Genomic DNA, 19,964 nt, shown 5'->3' on the forward strand with positions numbered 1-19,964 from the left:
GACACAGAGGTGCCACTTATCTCCATGGGCTCCTCCTTTGCATCTGCATCTGTCAGCTGCACAATTTGCAGCAGGCCACCTCCAGTCCTCTCCCTCTCCCTTGCATTTTGCACTCTCTTCTCCTCCAAGGGGCGAAAGAACAGATCCACGTGTGACTGTAGGTCGTGTATTCACCCGATGGATGCAGAGCATTTGATGAGGGTGACTATGAGACAGATGCATCACATTGCACAAGGGATGAGGTGAGTGGAAGTGGTGGATGGATAACATAGGAACATAGGAACAGGAGTAGGCCATTTAGCCCCTCCAGCCTGTTCCGCCATTCAATGAGATCATGGTTGATCTGTGACCTAACTCCATATACCCGCCTTAGCCCCATATCCCGTAATACTTTTGGTTAACAAAAATCTATCAATCTCAGATTTAAAATTAACAATTGAACTAGTATCAACGGCCATTTGTGGAAGAGAGTTCCAAACTTCTACCACACTTTGCGTGTAGAAGTGTTTCCTAACTTCACACTTGTAAGTCCTGGCTCTAATTTTTAGGCTATGTCCCCTAGTCCTAGACTCCCCAAACAGCGGAAATAGTTTCTCTCTATCTACCCTATCAGTTCCCCTTAATTTCTTGAAAACTCTGATCAAATCATCCCTTAATCTTCTAAATTCCAGGGAATACAACCCTAGTTTATGTAATCTCGCCTCATAATTTAACCCTTGGAGTCCAGGTATCATTCTAGTAAATCTACGCTGCACTCCCTCCAAGGCCAAAATATCCTTCCTAAGGTGCGGTGCCCAGAACTGATCACGTGCTCCAGGTGTCGTCTAACCAGGGCTTTGTATAGCTGCAGCATAACTTCTACTCCCCTGTAGTCTAATCCTCTAGATATAAAGGCCAGCATTCTATTAGCCTTTTGGATTATTTTCTGTAGCTGTCCATGACATTTTAATGATCAATGTACATGGACCCCTAAGTCTCTTTGGACCTCCACTGTTTCGAGCTTTTCACCATAAATGGGGAGGTGAGGAAGTGCATAAAAAGTGAACCATGGGTACTTTTGAAACTTAAGTGGGTGTGAGGAACAATGTGATGGAGTACACTTGGCAAGACAGAGTGAGGGGAGGGGGATGTTGTACACCACTGGATATAAGTGAATCGGCAACTGTACTCACTTTTCCCTGATCTGGCTAGGTCATTAAACTGCTTCCTGCACTGTATCCAAGAACAGGATACAATGCTCCTGCTGCGCACCTCCTCAGCCACCTCCAACCATGCCCTCTTGGTGAGAGCAACAGGTTTCTTTCTCCCGTTGCTGGGGTAAATCTCCCTCCTGCTCTTGACTACATCCATCAGTAACTCAAGGGAAGAATCGTTAAATCTTGGTGCAGCCCTTGCTTGTCCTAAATCCATCTTGAATAACTCTCACTGCCTTCTTCCAAAATCTTCTAGCTCCTCCAAATTCTATTTTTGCACTGGCCCTTTAAATAGTGGAGTTTAGATTGCATCATGCGAATGCGCATTACGCCCACTGTCGCAGCTTGGAGACATGAAACCTGGAAGTAAAATTATAATTAGGCAGCCATGTTGAAATCGGACATTCCAACCCGCTAAATTTTCTTCCTGGTTTCGCGCCCACAATTCCCCTTCCCTCTCCTCGGATCCCGCCTGTGTGTTAATATCCAGGCCATTGTCTCACCTAAGTGTTAATTTTCATGTGTAAGTGATTGTCATTTGACACGTTAACAATAGGGGGCATCAAAGTGTCCTGTCCTCACCCAACATTCACAAACATGCTCTTTTCCAGCAGGAGCCACTGAAAGTTTTTAAGAAGCAGGAACCCTGGCTGACTGTTTCCATTCCCAAGCCCAGGACACTGAAGTTTGGTGTAACACCTCTACTGCTATCCCAGGGAATCTTTTTTTCTTAGCAAAGTGTTTTGTAAAACACTAATTAGAGGGTAGAATTTATTGTTGGTGATATTTGCAAACAAATGCTTAATGCCTTTGTATCCACTATAGTAATCCAGGTGTAATCCCATTTATTTTAAATGGGTTAGTACTTCCATTAAAGTAGTGGACTAAGGAACATTATTTGAATGCTTAAAGTGTTTGTTCACTATTATTGCCAATTGTAATTTCTAAATTAAATTATCTTGCAATAAGAGGTGGGATTTTTTTCCTTTTTGTTTAACTTTGTTGTCTAGTTTGTTTTCAGCAATACGTGCACACGTAGAGGCTTATAGCATATCCACATGTTCAGGGTAACAACATGTGCAGCAAACTCTCCTGATGTCGAGTCACCTTGAGTCCAGGATGTATGAACTGCTTGTCATTTAATGTAATGTTGAAGACAGCTGTAATGCAATTATGTTGTAAGTCAATCGTAAAACTTGTTGTTTAATAACCACTCAGGCCCGAATCACACGGTAGTTATAGTTGAAGGACTAACAACCCTTTGTTACAACAGTAACGGGAAAATCTGCTTGGTGAGTAAACACAGAGCTGGTGTGGTACTGAGTCATACAGACACAGATGTTCTAGGTTTATCTCTGTTTCTGTGCTGAATTAGCTGAACTCAGCCATTCCCTCCCTAAACATCTCTGTCCCTCTCTCTTCCTTTAAGATGCTCCTAAAAACCTATTTCTTTGTCCAAGCTTTTGGTCACCTGTCCTAATATCTCCTTATGTGGCTGAGTGTCAAATGTTGTCTGATAACGCTCCTGTGAAGCACCTTGGGACATTTTACTACGTTAAAGGCACTTTATAAATGCAAGTTGTTGTTGTTGAATATTTGAGCCAGGCCCAGTGCTTGTGCCCTGGCAGGTATGCACATCCATGATAATGCTAATTCTCTAGATAGTACCACATGTCCCTCAGATGACTGAACACGTGACTAGGCTGCTCTCACAGAAGCATATGAGATGCAGCCTGGGTTCTCACCTGCTCTGAGCTGAGGGCTACCTCATTCCCCAAAGATTTCTGGAGGAAAACATCAGCCAGCCTCCTGAAAGGCACACATTTGCAGGCACCAAGGGGTGGAGCAACAGCAAAAAATCATTGGGAAGGCACATAGATTTCTGATAATTAAAGAATTGTTAGCACTGATATAACATATGCAAATTGGGTAGGGTGGAGCAATGCCTTAGAGATTTGGTAATTGTGGATGAAAGCCAGATGTCTGCATTAATTTGGTGTTTGTGAAATAGGGGCTACATGGTGAAAGGACTGTTTTTGCAGTGGCTACATATTATATTTAGGAAAAGGTGTCTCTTGTTAACTCTGCCTGCATATACCATGGAGCAAACAAAGGGTTCTCCTGTACAACGACTTGCTGCAGCAGGCCTGCTCACCCTGCTGGCTTTGTTCACCTTTCTCTTCCTCCACTGTGAATTGCAAAATTATGTAGCATGCAGCACATGTCAAAGATACTAGGTATCTTGGCTGGATTATATTGGACAGCTCCCCCCAAATCTATCAGGGCACCTGAAGCGTGTTTTCAGAATACCGAATGTCTGCTCCATTAGAATTCTGTTGGCACAGAATGAAAATAGTTTGATTGTTGAACTGTGAATATTTAACATAACCATTTTTTAGCAGTTGAAAGAAGGAACATGGCCTAAAGTATCTAATTTTCTTGGCTCCTGCTTCTTTATTCGTAGTCACTTTTTGTAAAAGAATTACTTGGATCTTTCATTTAAATTGGTCAGCCTCAATCCAGTTCCTGGGCAGCACTGATCCACAACACAAAGTACCCTTAATTTGATACTGCTTGTCAATCTAACTCAAACAGGCTTAAAAGATGGTTGGTTAAGGAAAGTGACCTGTCACTAATACAGTAGGTGTTTCTCTCTATTTTAGATGGGCTAATGGTGGTGACCCTGGTTTTATGCCACGAGTCACCAATCAATCTTCAAGCACTCTCAAATGTTTTAAATTGACCTACCTAAACTCAAATTATTTTCTGGTATTTACACCTGTACATTGCAAGATTTATCTATAATTCTGTAAATCGCTTGTGGTGCCTACCGGTCAGAAAATGCACTGAATGATCCGATGGAAAGTGAATATTTGTTCCTGGTAGCCATTTGGAAATGCATCAGAACTCTAAACATGGGCTAGTAAGTATGTTCTGTTCAGACTAAAACATATTGTGAGAGCAGTATCCGCCCCATGATATCCTTGACTTTAATTACTTATATTAGCTGAGAAAAAGTGGGAACTGTTCCATTTCCTAACACTGGCTTTTCAGTTAAAACTCCCTCCGCATAGATTATATCTCTGAAGCGCCTTGGAATGGTTAAAGGTTGTTGTTGATTTGTAGTAGTACCACATTCCTCTGACGCTCCATAGAATGATTCGAAGAGATTCCACCACGTATATCCTGACTAAAGCATCTCATTAAATTATTTGAAAGGGTGGTTCCTATTTACATATAGAGAAGATTTATACAAGGAAGACTTCCTTATGTAACCTACAATCCGAGGAAATTCCGTGAAAACAGAAATGAGCCTATAAGCAAAAAGTATATTGCAATATTATTTGTGGGACAACATCTTCCGGGTTGCTAAGCAAACTGAATCCCTTTGAATGATACCTTTCTCGTGACTGAGAGGGGGATGAATGCCAAATCGACGACAGTTTGTGATGCGGGACTTTATAGTATAAGTTACAATAGTGCACTGTGTCTTCCGAAAACAGAAAGAAAAGTTTTGCCAATTAAACTGAAGGGTGTAAAGGTGCCGCTTTGACGTTAAGAATGGGTGTGAGCTTCCCATCAAATGGTCTTCTATTAAAGAGTTAAGAAAAATTGATCATTAGTAATTTTCAATGCTGGCCTGATTGGCCGATTGTTGTGCACTGCTCCAGTGTAGGTGCTGTAACGTCTAAAATTTCAGTCATGTCTTAGATCTGTATCTAAATACAAACCAGTGAATGATCACTGGAAACTGATTTACAGGGACAGCCTCAGCTTATTTTTTCTTTTATTTGTGCCCCTCTAAAAAGGGGGCACTATTGTTAGTTTATTTTTTTTAAAATTTTGTGTTTAGGCCCCTTTTATAAGGGGAGGATAGGGTGTGTTTTATTTTTAAGAAGCTAAATCAAAAAGTCAAATAATTTTATTATATTGATTAAGGATGCACAGCTCGAACTTATTATTGCAAATGATTCGCGTAATTAGAATAATTACAGAACCAATACAGGCGATTTAAGGTACTTTCATTGACTGGGTTCTGGGGAAAGGAAACCTCTGATTTATTTCTTGTGCTGATTTGTAACTGGTATGCTCGTGTCAATTACATCAAATTCGGTTTGAATGAAGCAGTTCAACATTTGATCAAATTCAAGAAACACTACCTTTCTCTAACAAAACCTGAGACTAAAGTTTTGAACATTTCACCGATGCCGGTAGGATTACTCGTTTCCCGCACGTCCCAGGTTCTCCACGATTGCGAAGATCCGCCCCTTTTAAGGCAGAGCTCTCCAGCAGCCTCGAGGTTACTGTTCAGACCAGTGTGAAAGCAGGAACACGGAAGAGGCACAAAAGCAATCGGCAGCTGCTTCAATTTAAACCCCTGGATCTCCGTCACTGCTATCAGCACCCAGAGCTGCAAAAGAAGCCAGTCAGAGAGCGCTGGATCCAGTCGATGAGCCTTGCCACATATATTGCGTTATAAGGTAAGATTAATTTATATGGAAACTGGACACGAATTGATAAACATATACAGTGTAAGTAGCTCTTGCACAACACGTATTGGGTCGTACCGTATCCAGTTCATTCAGGCTGTAGAACTAAGTGTGAAGAGAAAGGTGGAGGCACCATGATGATCTTTTCTTGCCATCACAGGCAGCATTGATACGAGTGATAGTATTACGTGGTACATTGAGCTCAAGGCTGAGAAATTCGGAATACATGAATCTTGGAGCATAGTAAAATGGTACGGATACAGGTCTGTTGTAAACTCTGGGGGTAAACGTGATTCTTAAAATCTTTTTGGAAGAACGGTCTGTGATGAGAGCTGTTATGAAGCAAGCCTGAGTTGGGGTAAAGATGTTGCCTGACTGTTATATACATTGCAGCAGCGTTTCCTGGTCAGCTAGTGAGTCCGTCTGGGGCGCACTAACATCCTGTGATATTTGGACATTGTTCGTTTCAGTAGAGTCCTTTTTTAGGCTTTCATGTCTTTTTGAACTGTGGTTATTTGTTAATTACTTGTGCCAACCAGTATCGCGAAATAAATCACAATACGAAATTCAGAAGTCGCTAAAAGAGCTGTAGCCAGAACCCTTGCTGTCTATTTAAGGTGATGATGTGGAGATGCCGGTGATGGACTGGGGTTGACAATTGTAAACAATTTTACAACACCAAGTCACCTGACGAAGGAGGAAGCCTCCGAAAGCTTGTGAATTTAAAATAAAATTGCTGGACTATAACTTGGTGTTGTAAAATTGTTTACAATTATTTAAGGTGAGGGAGTATTAATACTTTACCGCTGGCGAGCTTACGCCGCTCCCACTGCAGGTGCACAGTGAGTTTTCCTACTGTAGTTTTCCTTACTGCTGTTTGGGATTTTCTGGTTCTGTATAAACGCCACAGATAAGTGAATCTGCTGAAATTATTGTTAGCTTCAATGTTATTTTCATTAAAAATGCTGTCCGCACTGAGGTGTGATTTTAAGGCTAAATGTTAGTTTAAACATGTAGGGAATAAGAGCTGGAAATATACAGTAAATTCTTCAACATCTGTAAAAAGAAACGACAGGTTGATGTTTTTAGGTGAAGACCCTAGGTTAGAACACCCCCAGTGGTCTTTTAGCATTTTTATTTCAGATTTCCAGTACTTGCAGTTTTTTTTAATCTAATCCCCTGCATTATGTGCAACAAAACGGTAAGTGTTCTTTCTGAACAAGATTTTGTTCCATATTAGCACACAGAGGATGTAATCTTTCAGTTATCTCCAAACATGTGCTTTAGCTCCTATTACTGCACAAAGCTGTTTTTTAAAAAAAAATAAGATAAATGCCATAACAATTATGCACAACAGGAGGTGGTCGTAGCAGGTACCGATGCCTCAGGGCATTGATCCTGGTGGTTATTGAGAGCATAATGAGGTAAGAATGTTTGGGGTGCCAAAGAGCGAGTCAGTATGTTCCCAGCAGATGGTAGCTAACTCTGCATATGAACTGCATACAAGGGAGAGTTTTAGATTCTTGGGAGAGAATTTCACATGTAGCAGAAATGGAGCGTGAAGCTTTGCTGCTGGTATTCCCTATAGATTTCTCAGATTGATAGAATATGTTGAGGTCCAGCTGCAGCAATTGTTGTTTTCCTGACACAAACAGCTTAATCTTCAGTGCTAGTTCAACTTACATTTTAAAAAAACCCCTAAAATCTAACATATAAAAGCGATTCCATGATCTCGTACTCCCAGCAGGGAGCTGCGCTTGCAGGATGTGTGGATTGGAGAATAAAGGCTATAATGTTGTTGCCTTATTTCTCAGTCCCTGAGTGCAGCTTTCTTACTGGGAATGTGGGATTGCTGAACTACCCCTACAGTCCACACTTCCATGCAGGTTTTAATGAGAAAAATAGCCCAGTGGGATGAAGCTTGTCTATAAAAACAGAAAACAATGGGGAGAGAAGACAAAGGTCATAACCTTAAAGTTTGAGCTAGATCATTCAGGAGTGAAATCAGGAAGCACTTTTTCACATAAAGGGTAGTGGAAATCTGGAACTCTTCCCCAAAAGGTTGTGGATGCTGGGTCAATTGAAATGTTTAAGACTGAGATTGATAGATTTTTGTTAGGTAAGGGTATCAGGCAGGTAAATGGAGTTGAGGTACAGATCAGCCAAGATCTGATTGAATGGCGGAACAGGCCCGAGGGTCTGAATGGCCTACTCCTGTTCCTATGAGACAGCACATCAGTCAGCATCTGAAAGAAAAGGGATAGGTTAACATTAACTGCCCTTTCTCATTCAGATTCTGGCTAACTTCCATGTGCTTCTGTTCTTATTTCAGACTTCTGGCATTGGGTTTGCATCTGCACAGATGTGTATATGTACCAAAGTTTAATTCATTAGTTCGCATCAGTTTCACTAAATCTCATCAAAACCTCAGCATTTGGGTAAACCAATGTAAAAACTGCACCTGGGGGTTTTACACCAACAGTGTTGTGATTATAGTCCACTTTATCTGCAGATGCAAACCCAATGCCAGATATATATATCACCACCACCTCTGATCAATTTTACTTGCAAACTGCATGCTTTTATTTTGAGAATTTCAGTTTAAGAATGTAATTATTATAAGGGTAAACACAATGTTAGGTTTAAGTGTCTTGTGCTGGATTAATCTATCTACTTGCCAACTAAACTGTTGCTTCATTAATAAGAGACAAATCCCTTTGTTTGCTGATGATCAAAATTGAGACAAAACATCAATTATCAAAATTTTTAATCTAGTGTTATTTGAGAGGGAATACTCAATAGAAAAACTTATTTGTTCCAGTATTAAAAGGTCATGTTCTTTCCTGCCTTGTTTGCCATTACACAAGAGCTACCATCTGTATTTTCAATCACATGGACTATCCCACCCTGAACAAATCCATACCAGGGAAAATGAAGGCACCTAAGAATGTTGAGTTAAAAGTAATTCTCTTGGTAATCAGAAGCAAAGAACTTGCATTTATTTAGCTCCTTTCACCTCCTCAGAATGTCACAAAGCATTTCACAGCCAACAATGCACTTTTGAAGTGTATCACTGTTGTAATGTAAGTAAACATGGCAGTTAATTTGCACACAGTAAGGTCCCACAACCAGCAATGAGATAAATGACCAGATAGTCTGTTTGAATGGTGTTGGTTAAGAGACACTAGGAAAATTACTTTGCTCTGGACTGAGGTTTGAACTCATTGCCAATTGACTGAGGCAAGGGTGCTACCTCTGAGCCAAGGCAGAATACTTCACTGAGTTTACTTCTTCATTCATTTTTTTTTAAACAAAATGATTTTTCCTTGTTAATTTCCTCCCTCCTCCTGAGAACATTGACTTTTTGATAGGCTCCAGTACTTTGCCTAGTATTGACAGGCTATCTCACCATGGTGGCATTACAACCAAGCCATGGCTCATTTGGCACAACGATTGTTTATGCTCTATTTAAAGGGTTAAACTTTTCTGATATAGACTGTCACATCAGTGCAATAATTAGCAAATGAAAACCACAGCACTTTTTAAGTATTTGCATTTTGTTTCACTGGGTCTATATCTTAGCTGACATACATCATAGCTATCTGTTAAAGTTGAAGTCGGTGGATTAATTGAATGAGATATGTAGAATTGCCCCACAATCAACAGATAATTTCCTCCATAGATCTCCAGTAATAACTTTACGATTGTTAATTCTCTTGTATGTAATCAAGTAAATTGACTAGTTGCATTTGCAGCCAGTACTGGCATAAAAACAGAACATCACTGACAATAGAATAAAACTACTACATAAGATAGAACCAGTGACTATTTAGAGCAAATGCTACTAGTCAATTCACATGTTTACATACATACAAGAGTCAGACAAGAGAATTAACAATAGAAAACTCTTGATTATGCTACAGTTTGCAATCACTCTTGGGTGTTTAACAGTTATATAATTAAAGAATCTTGCTTAGTAAACAAGCTCTGAACATTTGGTCTAATTTAAAAGACAGCTAAGTAGCACTTGTTGCATTTTATTTATACATCACTTATTAATCATATGGGTGAAGTTGCCTTAGGAAGGTAGCAGGGTCCTACATTAATTATGCAGATTGGCGCCAATGATGTCATCAGGACCGAATCTGCAATTTCAACCTGAGGCCTGAGTGGGGGAGCAGTGTTGGGGATTTTAGGCTTCCTTGTGGACCAGGAAGGGCAGGACTACTCCTTAGGGCCTCCCATGTGCCAGGCTACCCCCACTTCCGATCTTTGATAGATCCTCACCCACACCCCGCCACCTCCCAATGGTGGCTAGAGGCTTCCCCCTCCCCTCTCCATCTCAATCCCTGCCCAGAGCCTTTCATCCCCCACTGACTGCTGGGGACCGTTCACATGGATCCCCGGCTGCGGCCACCTGCTGCTAGATGCACACTCCCGCCAGCCAGGTAGTCAATCTGGCTAGTTGTTGGGTGGGACTCTGCATAGATTTATTAAAATAAGGCCCCAACATTAAAATCAGCAGGGTCTCCGCTTCCCCAGCCATGCCGGGTTCGTCGCCCACTACCGGGCTTTCCCGCTCCTAACACCACCACCACCCCCCCCCCCCCCACCCACCCCCTTGTTTAAATTGAGACCATCAAGCCACTTGTACCCATCTTGACTCCACATTAAACGCATCTTATTGGAGTTTTGCAGTACCTGTCGTCAGAATCGTAGGAAAACCAGGTGTATAGCCAGGTTAGAAAACAAGTAGGCAACCCTGTCAGTTTGTATTTTTTATTATTGTTGAGAAACAAGGAGAACGGGCTACGCTCTTTAGGGCAAATGTACTAATCGATGATGTTTAGGGACCAGCCAGTTGGAATGTAGCCTTTCACTGTCCTATAGTTCCCTATGTTGTGTAGTGTTCTTGAATAAAAATGTATGCACTATAATGTGTTCATTTCTTTCCATAGTGCTATATAATATTTGGAATTTCACTCATCAGTCTCACCTTTCTACAACTTTAGTTTGAGTCTTGTTTTGAGTGAATGTGACTTGAGAGTACCCATTTTTGGAGTTTTGCTGTTAGGATAGCAATGAATTTGCAATTGAAATTTGATTTATGCCACTTTGCAAAGTTTTTATGATGTTTCCATGCTGGTTATTTTTAAGTATCTTTACACTGTTATAATTGAAGTTAAATGTTAATGGCACAACAAGAACGATTTCAGCACTATCGGGTCCTGCTCTCCTCTGCCAAAACTGCTCACGATGCCAAGATCATCCTGGAATACAAAGATATCCCTCAGCTTCTCTTCGCCACTATAAACTGTCTTCTTAAACCCCTTTCCCCTGCCCTCTCCACACTCGCATCCAACGAAAAGTGCAAGGTGTTCATGGACTTCTTTGTCACTAAGATTGAAACCATCTGTTCAGCTGCCTCTTCCTCTTGCCCACCAAGCCAAACTTGCCCTAAGGTTCCCCCCTACCCTAACCTGATCTCGCATTGTTCTCAAGTTTCTCTTATCTCCCCTTGTGCCCTCTCCAAGCTCATCTTGACCATCAGACCCACCTCCTGTTCCCTCAACCCTATTCTCACCAAACTGCTGAACATCTAACTTCCCTTCATGGCCCTCAGGTACTGGACTCCTCCCCATCAAATCTGCTGTCATCATCCCCCTCCTCAAAAAAAAAAAAAAAAAACACCCTTGATCTTTCTGTCCTTTCAAATTCCACCCCATCTCCATCTCCCTTTCCTCTCCAGCCCTTGAACGTGTTGTTGCCTTCCAAATCCATGCTTAGCTTTCCCACTACTCCATGTTTGAATCCCTGCCACAGTACTGAAACGGCCCTAATCAAAGTCACAAATGACATCCTATGTGATTGTCACCATGGCAAACGATCCCTCCTCATCCTTCTCAATCTGTCTGCAGCTTTTGACATGGTTGACCACACCATCCTCCTCCATCGCCTCTCTTCTGTCGTCCAGCTGGGTGGGACTGCACTCGCGTAGTTCCAATCTTATCTATCCAGTCATAGCCAGAGAATCACCTGCAATGGCATCCCTTCCCACTCCTGCACCATTACCTCTGGAGTCCCCCAAAGATCTATCCTTAGCCCCCTTCTATTTCTCAACTACATGCTGCCCCTCGGCGACATCATCCGAAAACACATCAGATTCCACATGTACACTGATGACACCCAGCTCTACTTCACCACCACCTCTGTCTCTCATTTGTCACACTGCTTGTCCAACATCCTGTTCTAGATGAGCAAAAATTTCCTCCAACTAATAATCGGGAAGACCGAAGCCATTGTCTTTAGTCCCCACCACAAACTCCATTCCCTAGCCACCGACTCCATCCCTCTCCCTGGCCACTGTCTGAAGCTGAACCAGAACATTCACAACCTTGACGTCTTATTTGACTGAGATGAGCTTCCGACCACATATCCACTCCATCACCAAGACCAGATACTTCCACCTCCGTAACATCTACCGTCTTTGCCCCTGCCTCAGCTCATCTGCTGAAACCCTCATCAATGCTTTTGTTACCTCTAGACTCTACCATTCCAATGCTCTCTTAGCTGGCCTCCCATCTTCCACCCTTCATAAACTTGAACTCATTCAAAACTTTGTTGCCCGTATCCTAACTCGCACCAAGTCCTGTTCTCCCCTTACCCCTGTACTCACTGACCTACATTGGCTCTCGATCCAGGAACACCTCTTTTAAAATTCTCATCCTTGTTTTCAAATCCCTCCATGGCCTCGCCACTCTGTAACCTCCTACAACTCTCTGAGATCTCTGCGCCCCTCTTATTCTTGCCTCTTGTGCATCCCCGATTTTAATCGCTCCACCACTGGTAGCCATACCTTCAGTGGCCTAAACTCTGGAATTCCCTCCCTAAACCCCTCTACCTCTCTCTCTCCTCCTTAGAACCTACCTCTTTGACCAAGCTTTTGGTCACCTGTCCTAATACCTCCTTATGTGGCTTGGTGTCAAATTTTGTTTGATAACACTCCTGTTGAGCACCTTGGGATGCGTTACTATGTTGAAGGCGCTATATAAATGCAACTTGTTTTCTTTTTGTGTAATCTGGTACAATTGTGAATTGGTAGATGTATCACTGAATTTTGTTGATGGAAATGTTGTTGGCCCGAAGTGTTTTCTCTTGACAGATCCTATGGCACTATTAAAAGTGTCCTGACCAATATTTATCCTTCAACCAATATAATGAAAACAGATTACCTGGTCTTTATCCCATTGCTGTTTGTGTTGCCCTGTTGTGTGCAAATTGGCTGCCTAAGTTACCACAGTGGGACTTCAAAAAGTACTTAATAGGCTGTAAAGTGCTTTGGGGCATCCTGACGTTGTGAAAGGCACTTTATAAATGCAAGTTCTTTCATTTCTTCCCTAAGTGAAATGGAACATGCAGTTGATCATTTTTATAAATTTAAAGTTAGACCAGAGATGTTTGTAAATGAGCTTTGTACTCCTCAGAACTGGTTCACTGTAGAACAGTGAAATTGAGAATCTTCCTGCCAAGGTTCCTGTATTACACAGTACTCCAGAACCATAACTGGCATGGGTTTCATTCACAATCAACTAGCACCGATAACAGAGCAGGAACTAAGGCTCCGTGATGTTTCTAGGCAGCTGAGGAGAGGAATTCAATTTGTCTTTCTTTATGCAGGTGGCCATGTGGTAAAGGTACAGATTGACGCTGCTCTCTGCAATGTTACAGATTTGTTACCATGAAGATGAAGCAAGAAAGGATGTTGTACAAATAATACAGGTCACGTAGCACTGCATAAAGCTGTATTTAACATCAGCTTTTGGAAAATGCGGCAGCCAGTTTTCACACAGCAAGGCCCCTCTCTTTTGAAATAGAAGATTAAGACAGATTCTGAATACATATTAAAACAAAAAATGGAAAATGCTGGAAGTACATGGTCATTCAGCATCTGTAGAAGAAAAAGACATTAATATTTTGAGTAGAACCCTTCAAAACGATGAAGTGTGAAGATAAACATGCATTTTACTAGAATCTGGGGGGGAGGAGACAGATGGATTGGGGGGGAAAAAAACATACACTGAAGGTTATATTCAAAATGCTAACTTGTCTTTTCACATGCTGCCTACTTATTGTGCATTTCTGGAATTTTCTGTTGTATGAATTCCAATATTTTCAGTTTTTAAAATATTATATTCTCCAATGTACAAGTGTTTTCAAATGACTAAGGGAGAATAATGTTTCCCATTGGCTTGGATGGAACTGATAGCTACTGGTTGCACTGGACATTATGGTAATCTATCTTATGTTGATTGGTTACAGCACAGAAGGAAGCCATTTGGTCCATCGAGCAATCCAGTTAGTCCCATTCCCCCACTTTTTCCCCGTAGTCCTGCAAATTTTTTCCCTTCAAGTATTTATCCAATTTTTTTTTGAAAGCCACGATTGAATCTGCTTCCACCACCCTGGACATAACTGGAATTCCTCTCTCCAGGCAGCGCATTCCAGATCACAACTACTCGCTGCGTTTTTAAAAAAAAAGTTTTTCCTCATGATGCCTTTGGTTCTTTTGCCAATCACCTTAAATCTGTGTCCTCTGGTTCTCGACCCTTTCGCCAATGGGAACAGTTTCTCTTTATTTACTTTATCTAAACCCTTTTTGTGATTTTGAACACTTCTATCAAATCTCCTCTTTGATTCTCCGTAGAGCAGAGAAAGTTTTCATAAGTCTGATATTAATATTAACGCTGAACAGTGTTTGCAATTGGAAATGGTAACTGTTAAAGGGGCACTGTTATCCTGGTAAAATGATTGAAATATCTGTTGGGTTTGATCAATGTCATTGATCACTCATTGCGCTAAGAAGTACAACAATTGTTTTAAAAGTTCCTTTTTTTTTTAAAAGTGTGAGAATGGCTGGAGCTAATCCAGTCAGACATCCCTCACAGGCAACCGCAGGGATGATGGGTATGGTTTAAAGATGTTTTACCTATCTGGTTTAAAATTTAATTCAAGCATTAAACATGTGAGTACAATATAATCTGTACAATACAACACTGCGATGCTTTACAGGAAACATCTGTTCTACCTTCTAAGCATTTTAAATGAGCTCTAATTACCAATAGATATTTTGAAAATATTTGAAAGAACTTTCATTGGTATAGTGTTTTACCACCATCCTTAGGACATACCAAAGTGCTTTTTCTTCCCTCCCCTGAAAATTATGATGATTGCTGGGTAGGATTCCGTGGTCTCTAGCAGCTCTCCATTACCTCAATAATGTGGCCATTCATCATGTGCGAGCCGAGAGAGTATTAGTCAATTGATATTGCAATATGTAGGAAAACATGGTGCCAATTTACACACCGCAAGACCCTACAAACAACTAATCAGATACATGACCAATTAAACCCTTTTGGGAGGGATAAAACTGCAAAAACTCCAGAAGAGACTTTCAACTGCCAGCTTCCTGTTTCTCACCTGAGTCTGGTGGGCACCGTGTGCACCCATTTGCCCACCTGTATCAACTATCAGGCATGCTTCTAAATGTGTACCCAAACAGGCAGGAGGCTGTTCAGAAATGTACAAATCAAGGTCTTATGCTTGTTAAACGACCCCAATTGCAACTTTTAAGGGAAAATAGATGAAGCCTGCACAGTGCACGTGAGTCCCATTTCCCCCACGTTTAAAAGCAGGAATGCTTCTCTAGATCCCACAAAAAAATTGTCTGACCCACTGCCGGCCAGATGCATGGAGTAGTTGACCGGTTTTCCGCCGCGTGAAAGTGGCAAGTTACAGTGCTTCATCCGTTTGGTGCCCAAAGCTCGCTGACATGTTAATGAGGTCCGAACCCACCAAATACCGGTGGGCAGGCTCCGTGAGTGCTTTGCTGATATCGTACCTGTTTGGTGCCCCACCCTCAAAACATCCCCCTCCTTGTTCTTCAAATAGGGGATGGAAAAGATCCATGGCACTGAGTGGGGCAGACAGAGTTTCAGTTAACATCTCATCTGGAGGACAGCAGCTCCAATGGCATTGCACTCTGTCAGGACTGCACTCGTGTTGGCATAGATTATGTGCTGAAGTCCTGGAATGGGCCTTGAAACAATGATGAGTGCTATCAACTGAGCCAAGCTGATAAGAGATTAAAATATTTTCATTTAATTAATCAATGACAGCTAGATAGAACCAGAGCAAAGAATAGTTCAGAAATAGGGATCAAACAGGGGGCAAATGTGAGGCAATCTAAGATGAGTTTAGAGTGCAAGTGCATAAATGCACGTAGTGTGGTAAATAAGGTTGGTGAGCTGCAGGCACAAGTTGTCACATGGGACTATGATATATCGGCAATAACTGAGACCTGGCTCAAAGAAGGGGAGGATTGGGTACTTAATATTCCTGGCTATAGGGTATTCAGGAAAGATAGGGAAGGAAAGGAGGGGGATTAGCAGTATTGATCAAAGAAATTATTATAACACTAGAAAGGGATGATGTAGTTGAGGGGTAAAAGTCAGAATCTATTTGGTTAGTCCTTTCATCTTTCTATAGTTTGCTCCTCTATCTCTTTCCCACTATTTGATGGTCTATAACATACACCTCGTAGTGTAATAGCTCCTGTATTGTTCCTTAATTCTATAGAGTAGTGATAATGGGGGACTTCAATTATATCAATATAGTCGAGGACAGTAATAGTGTAAAGGTCAAAGAGGGGGAGGAATTCCTGAAATGTATACAGGAGTACTTTCTGGAACAGTGTGTTTCCAGTCAAATGAGGAAGGAAGCAGTATTGGATCTAGTTCTGGGGTATGAAGTGGGGCAGGTGGAACATGTTTCAGTGGGGGAGCATTTGGGAAACAGTGATCATAATATAATTAGAAATAGAATAGTTATGGAAAAGGACAAGGAACAATCAAATGTGAAAATGCGTAACTGGAGGAGGGCTAATTTCAGTGAGTTAAAAAGGGATCTTGCCCAGGTGGATTGGAATGTAAAATTGTTAGGCAAAACTGTAATTGAACAATTGGGGGGCCTTCATGGAGGAGATGGTTTGGGTACAGAGTAGGCACATTCCCACGAGGGGCAAAGGAAGGGCATCTAAAGCTGAAGCTCCCTGGATAATTAAATGAAACAGAAAAAGGAGGCTTATGACAAATGCAAGGTTAATTTGTATTACAGTATAGAACCAAACTAAATACAGAAGAGATCTAAAAAAAGGGAATAAGAGATGCAAACAGAGAATGAGATAGGATTAGCAGCTAACATAAAAGGGAACCCAAAAGTCTTTTAGAAACATATAAATAGTGGAAGGGTGAGATCGATTAGGGACAAAAAAGATCTTGTGGAAGAGGAGGACATGGCCGAGGTACTAAATGAATACTTGGCATTGGTTTTCACTAGAGAAGAGGATGCTACCAATGTAGCAGTAAGGGAAGAGGTAGTCGTGATATTGGATAGGATAAAAATAGATAGAGGAGGTACTTAAGATTGGCAGTACTCAAAGTAGAAAAGTCACCCGGTCCAGATGGGATGCATCCTATCAGGAAGTCACCATAAATGCAATCTTCTTCACTTAGTATGTATAAATGGTTGTTATATATCATACACAGCAGTAACAGAGTTTTGAAACTGTAATTTCTTTAACTAGTTAACTCAAACTTTCATCAAGCTTTAATCCACAAGTCAATTTTAAACAATTAATGGATGTCCATGGTGTTGCTTGTGGCTATAATTGCAGTTCTGGTGGGGACTGATGTGGCAGCGTGGGTTGAGTTGGTAGTATGCAGCAGGAAGTGGGCTTAAAAGTAGTTAGGCTGAACTAGAAATGGAAAAAGTCAGAAATGCACAGCTGCCACGTAGTTGTTGACAATGCAGTGTCAGGGCATGGGATCATTCCAGAAGAGGTGAAGATCATGTATCTTCTGTTTCTTTCGAATTCAGAAGTGACAAATCTATGGTAACTAAATGATGTTGGTCACATGGTCAGCATGACCCAATCAACATCTCTTGCTGGGTGCTCTACAATCATATAGATAAACTTTTTATATGCATATACCTCTATCCCTATCTATCTATCTATAGAACCATAGAAGTTTACAGCACAGTAGGACTCTGTTCATCACATCATTTCTGTGCCGGCCCTATGGCTATAGCAACCAAAAATAATCCCACTGCCTCGTTCCCTCCCTATGATTAGTCAGAAGAATCGATCAATAAAAAAAATTGAGAAGAAAGACTTGCATTTATGTAGCTCCTTTCACAACCTCAGGACATCCCAAAGTGCTGTACAGCTAATTAAGTACTTTTTAAGTGTAGTCACTGTTGTGATGTAGGAAAAAAGGTGAACCAATCAAATCAGTCAAAATGCTTTTAATGCCTTTCTTAAAGATTTACTTTAAGGCCTCAGCCTATCTCAAGAGCCTAGCCTTTGGGTGGATTTTTTTCCCTGGAACAGTTGCCATGAGTTTACAACCACACTGCATTCTGAGTATGTGCAGTTTGCAGAGTTTCCAGCATGATTCCAGTAGATTTCCCTGATTTGATGTATGTCCTTCATCCTTTAGAGGATTTTTTTTTCTTCTTCCAAAGGGAAAACCCACAGTTAAAATTTTAACAACTCCTTTCTAGACACAAAAGGCATCAAGGAATATGGGGAGGGAGCGGGAATATGGTATTGAGATAGAGGATCAGCCATGATCTCACTGAATGGCGGAACAGGCTTGAAGGGCCGAATGGCCTACTCCTGCTCCTATTTTCTATGTTACTGAGGGAAGCAAGGGTAGAAATTGCAGAGGCTCTGTCCACAATCTTCCAATCCTCCTTCAACATGGGGGCTGTGCCGGAGGACTGGAGGATTGCAAATGTCACACCTCTGTTCAAAAAAGGGAAGAGGGAGAAACCCAACAATTACAGGCCAATGGTGGGGAAATTTTTCAAGACAATAATCTGGGAAAAATTAATTGGTACTTGGGAAAAATATGGGCTAATATATTAAAGTCAGCAAGGATCTGTTAAAGAAGTTGTGTTTCACTAATTTGATTGAGTTCTTTGAAGTAACGGAGAGGTTTGATGAGGGTAGTGTGGTTGATGTGTATACGGACTTGCAAAAGGCATTTAATAAGATACAACAAAGGCTATGGGCCCCAACAACATCCCGGCTGTCGCGCTGAAGACTTGTGCTCCAGAACTAGCCCGCCTCTAGCCAAACTGTTCCAGAACAGCTAAAACACTGGCATCTACCCGACAATGTGGAAAATTGCCCAGGTACGTCCTGTCCACAAAAAACAGGACAAACCCAATCCGGCCAATTACCACCCCATCAGTCTACTCTCAATCATCAGCAAAGTGATGGAAGGTGTTGTCCACAGTGCTATCAAGTGGCACTTACTCACCAATAACCTGCTCACCGATGCTCAGTTTGGGTTCTGCCAGGACCACTCGGCTCCAGACCTCATTACAGCCTTGGTCCAAACATGGACAAAAGAGCTGAATTCCAGAGGTGAGGTGAGAGTGACTGCCCTTGACATCAAGGCAGCCTTTGAATGAGTGTGGCACCAAGGAGCCCTAGTAAATTGAAGTCCATGGGAATCGGAGGGAAAACTCTCCAGTGGCTGGAGCCATACCTAGCACAAACAAAGATCGTAGTGGTTGTTGGAGGCCAATCATCTCAGCCCCAGGACATTGCTGCAGGCGTTCCTCAGGGCAGTGTCCTTGGCCCAACCATCTTCAGCTGCTTCATCAACGACCTTCCCTCCATCATAAGGTCAGAAATGGGGATGTTCACTGATGATTGCACAGTGTTCAGTTCCATTCACAACCCCTCAGATAATGAAGCAGTCTGTGTCCGCATGCAACACCTGGACAACATCCAGGCTTGGGCTGATAAGTGGCAAGTAACTTTCATGCTAGGCAGTGACCATCTCCAACAAGAGAAAATCTAAGCACCTCCCCTTGACATTCAGCAGCATTACCATTGCTGAATCCCCCACCATCAACATCCTGGGGGTCACCATTGACCAGAAACTTAACTGGACCAGCCACATAAATACTGTGGCTACAAGAGCAGGTCAGAGGCTGGGTACTTTGCGGCAAGTGACTCACCTCCTGACTCCCCAAAGCCTTTCCACCATCTACAAGGGACAAGTCAGGAGTGTGATGGAATACTCTCCACTTGCCTGAACGAGTGCAGCTCCAACAACACTCAAGAAGCTTGACACCATCTAGCACAAAGCAGCCTGTTTGATTGGCACCCCATCCACCACCCTAAACATTCACAATCTTCACTGGC

The 19,964-nt window shown here is 41.8% G+C and overlaps 1 protein-coding gene across 3 annotated transcripts in view; it reads left to right on the top strand.

The window, feature by feature from the left end:
- Positions 1 to 4,042: 4,042 nt before the first annotated feature.
- sytl5 (synaptotagmin-like 5) overlaps positions 4,043 to 19,964 on the top strand; it is a 201,683-nt gene continuing 185,761 nt past the window's right edge. For all 3 annotated transcript variants that reach the window (XM_067992854.1, XM_067992857.1, XM_067992858.1), the window contains exons 1-2: positions 4,043 to 4,116; positions 5,409 to 5,674. The gene's annotated coding sequence lies outside the window, so the exon portion shown is untranslated. The remainder of the gene's footprint in view (positions 4,117 to 5,408; positions 5,675 to 19,964) is intronic.

Source organism: Heptranchias perlo, chromosome 11 (genome assembly GCF_035084215.1).
Source record: "Heptranchias perlo isolate sHepPer1 chromosome 11, sHepPer1.hap1, whole genome shotgun sequence".
NCBI lineage: Eukaryota > Metazoa > Chordata > Chondrichthyes > Hexanchiformes > Hexanchidae > Heptranchias > Heptranchias perlo.